Raw genomic sequence first — 7,452 nt, 5'->3', positions numbered from 1 at the left:
TATATGTAAATTACATATATAATGTTAGTGACCATGTATGTCTGCTGCATATATGAGAATATATGAAAAATTCATATATGTAAAACACATATACATATATGAAACATATATTTCAAAATATATCAAAAATGGCCGTTTTTATGTAAGTGCCATATATTTTCCCGTATATGCACATAAATGTGAAATATATGTAAGACGCATATATGTATACATGCATATATGACGCATATAATTATACATGCATATATGTACTTATTTCTATAGTACATACTTTAACATATATTAGGGATACAAATCTTATATCTGAATGCCTTGAAATTAAATGCCTATAGTTGGAGATTTTGTCTATTGTGTGAATACCAAATATAGTATTTTATTATAGTAATACCAAATATAGTATTTCTTTGTCATTTTTGACAAATACATCCACAAAGTACCATAACCATATGCCACAGCTTTAAAAATGCATCAGTATCACATGCATGTACACTGTAAAACTTTTCACTGTAAATTTACAGTTAAATACTGGCAGCTGGGTTGCCATCCACATACTGTATTTTTACAACACTACTACAGTAAACATCATTTACAGTACTCCACTGTAATTACCAAATACAGATACCACATTTTACATTATTAAACTTGTCGACAGCAATAAATTGTATTTTTACAGGGAATACTGCTTTTATTATTACATAATTAAAATATTATACTTTAAGGTTTCATAAGAGTAGTCACACTAGGAAAAAGAAAACAACATTTTCTGGGTTTTAAAACATTTATTTAGTTAAATTGCCTTCTGTGAACATGTTGGCTGCTGAATTACTTTTTAAACATAAAATGCAATTTTAACACTTAACAACAAACAGGTAACAGTTAGCACTTAATTAAAGGAATAGTTCACCCAAAAATTTTAATTAGCACATGATTTACTCACCCTCAAGTCATCCTAGGTGTATCTGACATTCTTCTTTCAGACGAATACAATCAGAGTTCTATTAAAAAATGTCCTGCTCTTCCAAGCTTTATAACGACAGTGAAATGCGGTTTCTTTTTTGAAGTCCATAAAAGTGCAAACGAAATCCCATTCAAAGTCTGCAAGGTTTCGCAGAAGTGAGGACACCTGTAGGCTTACAGTGGTGTTCTTGTTTTGCACAACTTGGCCAGTTTTCTTTGAAGTTACTTGTCCTTTCTTTGTTTTTGATCCACGTTCAGGATTGATGTCAAGAAAGCGTCTAAAAGGCAGAAAAAAACAACAATTAAATATTATTAACTGAGTGTGTATATTTTGACAAAGAGAGACAGCACAAAAGCTGTCTAAAACTGAACAACATAAAAAAAAAAAAATGCAATGTAGGATGTTGTGAAAAAAAAAAAAATGCAATGTTGGATGTTGTGATCAATAACTGATATTTGTTCTGCCCTGGTAAAATACATCAACTCAATGTGTCTGTTTACATGCGCACTGTCAACTAACTAAATTTTTGGAAGTGGGGTTGCCAGATTTAAAGTTTTATTCTACAACTTTTGTCTACTCATCACCCAGCTCATTAACAATATCATCCCCTCATCCGGTGCCATCAGAGTATCAGTGGAAAGGCAGTCTTTAGACTCTCCGTTTATATAGAGCACACACTGCCAGAATCCAGCCCAAACCTTTGTGACAGAAATAATTTAACTTAATTGCAAGCCTTGCAATGTTTATTGCATATATGACAACATGATTTACCAGACTAAAATGCATGTTTGCACCCAAAAATGTTAATTCTGTCATTATTTCTAACCCTCAAGACTTTTGTTCATCTTCAGGACACAAATGAAGATATTTTTGATGAAATCTGATAGTTTTGTCCTTCCATTGATATCAATATCATTGCAACTGTCAAAGCCCAGAAAAGTGGTAAAAACATTGGTAAATAATATAGCTACAGTGGTTCAACCTAAATATTATGATGCAGGGTTTCTGCACATTTTTTAAAGTCAAATTTAAGGCTTTTTAAGACCCGAAGAAATCAAAATTAATACCATGCATTAGGGGTGTGCAATATTGACAAAATATGTCTCGATCGATATTTTCAAAGTTTTCTTGATAATAATTAGATAACATTTTACTGATTGTGTTTCTGTGCTTGGTGCCATGGCTTGTTTAGGCCTGTTGACAGCTGACTGACAAAGATATTCATATTTTTCATATTCTATGCAGTGGTCAGTTTACAGCAGTGACAGAAATTAACATTTTTTATTAAGGGGTAATATTTGCCACCTTAAATTGATTTCAAGGGGCATTTTCACCTATATATGGACATTTGTAGATGTTATAACAAGATCTTTCACATCTACTGCAGTCAGATTCACCCGTGTTCACTCTGAAGGAATCACTCACATGGCTGGGCACTTGTAATGGCACATCAAGGATGTTAAGAGGCTAAAAGCAGGTTTAAAACTTGAAGTCAACAGGGTGCAAATTTTAAAAAGAGGATAACACGGTGTAGGCAACACCGATTTTTGTCGTTGTTCTCTGTACTGACAGCACTCCAAATTTACAAAAAAATGAGCTCAATGTTAAAATTGACCGGAGTTCTCCTTTAAGGTTGCACTAGTTACATGGATTATTTAAACAATGTTTTTACTAGCTTTCTGGGCCTTAAAAGTTGCAAAGACGTTGCTGTCTATGGGTGGTTCAGAAACCTCTCAGATTTCATCAAAAATATCTTAATTTGTGTTCTGAAGATGAACGAAGGTCTTACAGGTTTGGAACGACATGAGGGTGAGTAATTAATGACAGAATTTTCACTAATCCTTCAACTGAAAACAACTTGCACTGACATATCTTAAAATATATGACTGCCACTGTTTTATCTCAAGATGCACACCAGTAATGTTTTTTTTTTTTTTAATGATACATTATTATAAAATCTGCTTAAATACCCTAATTTTATTAAAGGAGAACTCCGGTCAATTTTAACATTGAGCTCATTTTTTTGTACATTTGGAGTGCTGTCAATACAGAGAACAACGACAAAAATCGGTGTTGCCTACACCGAGTTATTCTATTTTTAAAATTTGCACCCTATTGACTTCAATGGGGCAAGTAGTAAGCCTGCTTTTTAGCCTCTTAACATCCTTTAAGTGTCATTACAAGTGCACAGAAAATGTGAGTGATTCCTTCCGAGTGAACACGGGTGGATCTGACTGCAGTAGATGTTAGAGATATTAATAAAAATGAAGTTAATTCAGCCAGCGCTCATACCTTTGTTTACATCCTGTTTTCGGTGGAAGGCCATAGTAATCGATTGTCGAGTTCACGCGCGTGATCATAGGTACTAAACCTATGCGCGTGAACTCGACAATCCCTGTATGGAAACCAGGGCCATATTGTTCATACCAGTAGTCAACATAATAAATACTGTCAAGTCAAGGTTAGTGACACAATTCAGTCTAATATATGTATATATATATACAGGGTACCCCCAGGATCCTCCAACTTAAATTCAAGGCTTTTTAATACCATTTCAAATGAAATTCAATGCCAACTTCGTACCAATTCCGACAGAAGTATGAGGGGAAAATGTAAAATCTGTATACATTTTAAACCCTAAAAAATAATTATGTACAAGTAGACTATTTGAATTAAATAAAACATTTTATTTAAATTATCAGTCATATTTAATACATACGCATCAGCGTTGTAGCGTGCACGTGTGTAGGCCAATGTTAATTTTGGCAGCCATTTTTGATTTAGTCTTACTCTTCATCTTCAGACGAAAATGCTTATTGGTCTTAGTCACATTTGAGTCATTCTGCCTTTCATAGTTTTAGTTGACGAAATGTGTTTGCATTTTTTGTCAACTTTTAGTCATTACTTTTAGTCAAACTGCAGTTACTTTAATTTTGGTAACTATATGTAGTCTTTAGACAGAAAATGTCATAATTATTCTCTCTAGGCCAATTCGATTAAGCTTATGAGAAATTAAAATTAAGCTAACAGGCTGTATTGACATTGCACTCTTTAGCAGTAGCACTTGTGCAATTCTACATATCCCTTTTCCTTAGTTCTCCAATTTTTTAGAGTGCCGTACCCCCTCTCTTCCACGACTGCAGTCACATCTTTCCATTAAGGGACAATATTTGCCCCATTTAATCGATTTTTCCATTTCATTTTTCACCTTTATAATACTTTTAAAAATAAATAATGCTTTAAATAAAACAATGTTCAATAAATATTCAATGCTAAAAAACGTTTAATATTAATAAAAATATGATATTAAAATCGCCAGTAGGTGGCGGTAACTCATTGTCTTTGTCAAAGCCACAGAGTTTGTTGCAAAATAGAGCAATAAGCCTGTTTAAAATTAACAAAAGTACATCACTTAATGTTACCCTTTTTTTTTTTTTACTGTTGTATAAAATCAATGTCACATTTGAAATCGTGTGGATAGTTGGGAAACATTGCATTCTTGCTCGCATAATGATCAACATTAAAAACACTGCTGTATATCAGCCTGCATTTTGATCGCAGATTTAGTCGCACAAACAGCGCAAGCGGCTCGTGACAGATATTCTCAAATGAAGATCGCTGAACTCCAGCTTGTCTGTGTTTTCAGATCATCCGCGCTTCTTCAACAATGTAGAGAGAGCGCGCGTGGATGGTTGTGGCCAGATACTACTGAAAAGACCGGGTAGAAAACATGCTCTTTTAACAGAAAAGCTCTGATTAGTAACCATCGTAACGGGTGTGCACGCTTTCGCGCGTTCTTCTATGACGTGAAGCGCGAGGTGCACTCAACGTTACGCGACTAATTTTTAATTAGTCTACATTAGTAACAGCTAATTTTGTTACGGTATGAATTTAATCATAGAAAAGGCAAAAAAAATTAAGACCTTTGTAACGAAATTCAAGACTTTGTATACCAAATTCAAGGCTTTTAAGGCCTTAATTTGAGATTATCAAATTTAAGACTTTTTCAATGCTTTTAAGACCCCGCGGGTACCCTGATATATATATATGAATGGCAAATATGCCAATGACTAACCTCTGAACAAACTCAAGGTGCTGCCTCTTCCTGTACTGCAAGCTGAAGTTATAGGAGGAGGCAAACAGCGCTGCCAGGCCAGTGATGAAGAGGCTGTGATCCTTCACACACACCTTGACCTTCCAAACTTAATATCCAGCACTGGTTGCTTAGAGATTGACCTGTAATGGAATAAAAATAAATAAAGAATAAATAAATAATATTAATAATTAAAATAACTACTGTGGGTTCCACTGTGGTTCGATGTAGTTGTCTATTCATAGTTCTATGAATTACATTTTTCAACTAAAAATTCAAATTGGTTAGAATGCTAAAATGCACTGGCATATAATTTTGTTTGTTTTAAGCATAAACTCACTTAATTTTGACTTATTCTTTAAGAAAACAAGACAATTTTTACGTGTCTATTAAATGCTTCTTCATGTAAGAATTGTAGATATCTGGACTGGAAACAAAATAAAAACACTAATTAAGAAAAACATATTTTGCAGTGGGGTGAGTAAATGATGGCTTTTCATTTTAGGTTTCATCTACCCCTTTAATGTTTACATACCAGGAAATAAGTCGTGGACTTTCTGGCAAATGTAGATTGCTGGACATCAGCGATGCAAATTCCTGAAACAATTTTTAAAAAGGACAGCACAACCTTGATCAACAGAACCAAAACATAATAAACATATTACAAATTAATGAGATTTGCTGAATAATCTCTACTTATCTGCTTTAAGGATAACACCGTCTAACTTCTTTGAATTAGGGAGTAACGTTAGTTGTAGGACCATGGGATGGCAATCAGGAATAGGCCTACTACATTTGAAAACAGCATTAGGAACATGGATTTTCATGTGCTAGCGAAATTCTGACAACGATTCAAAAGCACGATCACAGAACTGACAGAATTTGACAGCATTTTTTTTTTTTAACACATAGACTATAACTGTAACACTACTTAAAAGCACTTACATTAACAATGGCCATCAGATTACAAAGCCTAAAACGAAAAAAATATATATCAAATGCATGTCATGCAAATAGCATGGTACAGGTTGCCTATTATATGAAATGTTGAAGTTAATGTTACTTGGTAAACAGGTGGAACAGAGTCAGTGAATTGCTTGCGCGTCCACGTTAAACCGCGTTCGCAAAATCAAACCAAATACGTGAAAACAATGTAGAAACGCAAAAAAAAAAATAAAAAAAAATAATAATAATAGATATTGGCTTACCGTATCACTCAGTTGAACAATTCTCCATCTTCTCAAACTCTAAATCCCACTTATCGTCACGCGCAGGTTAGATTATTCAATGACAAATTCTTCCATCCGTCTTCAGGTAGCTGCTACCGTTAACGTCGTCCATTTTCTGCTGCGTCACAGGCAACTAATGTTTGAAACACGAACCGAACCTCAAAAAAGCTTTAAAATTGCTCACAGATTCGCAGACATTGTTTATCTTGATAACAGGAATGATTATAATGTTCAGTGAATCCCGCTGACAAAACGAGTTTGCCTGTTGTAGCTGCCTAACGTTACTGTCTGCTGCTGCTCGCATGACGCGTCACATTTTGAACTGAATTGAGCGCGAAAGAAATCAATCCCACAATGCAATGACTTTTCAGTCAGTATGTATGATGGTAACGAATTTATCAGGACGAAAACAGAAATGTGCTGTATATTTACAGCTGTTCTGTAAAATATACATCTTAATACTGTATTATGGAAATACAGTACAATTCTGTAAGAAATTCGTTGTAAATTTACAGTAAAGGGTTACAGTGTATGTTTACATACATTTATTAAATATGTTGAAAACAAATATGTATGTCACATATTTATAATTAATGTTGTCCATATATGCGAGAAACCAATACTATACTGTAATATATGCAGATATATGGTATCATATATGGATGAACTCAAATATTTTCTTCACATGTTTGGACCTTTTACAGTCTGGTTTGGACACATAAATGTTCATATATGTTGCAGGCATATATTGTGTTCTCAGATAAGTCAAATATATGTATAGATATATGTTGCAGGCATATATTGTGTTCTCAGATAAGTCAAATATATGTAGGCCTATAGATATATGTTGCAGGCATATATTGTGTTCTCAGATAAGTCAAATATATGTAGATATATGTTGCAGTCATATATTGTGTTCTCAGATAAGTCAAATATATGTATAGATATATGTTGCAGGCATATATTGTGTTCTCAGATAAGTCAAATATATGTATAGGCTAGATATATGTTGCAGGCATATATTGTGTTCTCAGATAAGTCAAATATATGTATAGATATATGTTGCAGGCATATATTGTGTTCTCAGATAAGTCAAATATATGTATAGGCTAGATATATGTTGCAGGCATATATTGTGTTCTCAGATAAGTCAAATATATGTATAGATATAT

The 7,452-nt window shown here is 33.7% G+C and overlaps 1 long non-coding RNA gene across 2 annotated transcripts; it reads right to left on the bottom strand.

The window, feature by feature from the left end:
* Positions 1-879: 879 nt before the first annotated feature.
* LOC311275785 lies at positions 880-6,552 on the bottom strand. 2 transcript variants are annotated; one of them, XR_014624977.1, is made up of 5 exons: positions 6,260-6,552; positions 5,997-6,024; positions 5,587-5,840; positions 5,034-5,194; positions 880-1,235 (listed from the first exon to the last, which is right to left on the bottom strand). It is a non-coding gene; the product is annotated as an uncharacterized lncRNA (long non-coding RNA). The 2 variants fall into 2 exon arrangements; XR_014624978.1 differs by lacking the exon at positions 5,997-6,024 and having other exon boundaries at positions 6,260-6,498.
* Positions 6,553-7,452: the final 900 nt, after the last annotated feature.

This window comes from Rutilus rutilus (assembly GCF_951802725.1).
Source record: "Rutilus rutilus genome assembly, chromosome: 1".
In the NCBI taxonomy this organism is placed as follows: Eukaryota; Metazoa; Chordata; class Actinopteri; order Cypriniformes; family Leuciscidae; genus Rutilus; species Rutilus rutilus.
The sequence above is the reverse complement of the archived record's forward strand: the minus strand, read 5'-3'. Positions and strand labels throughout refer to the sequence as shown.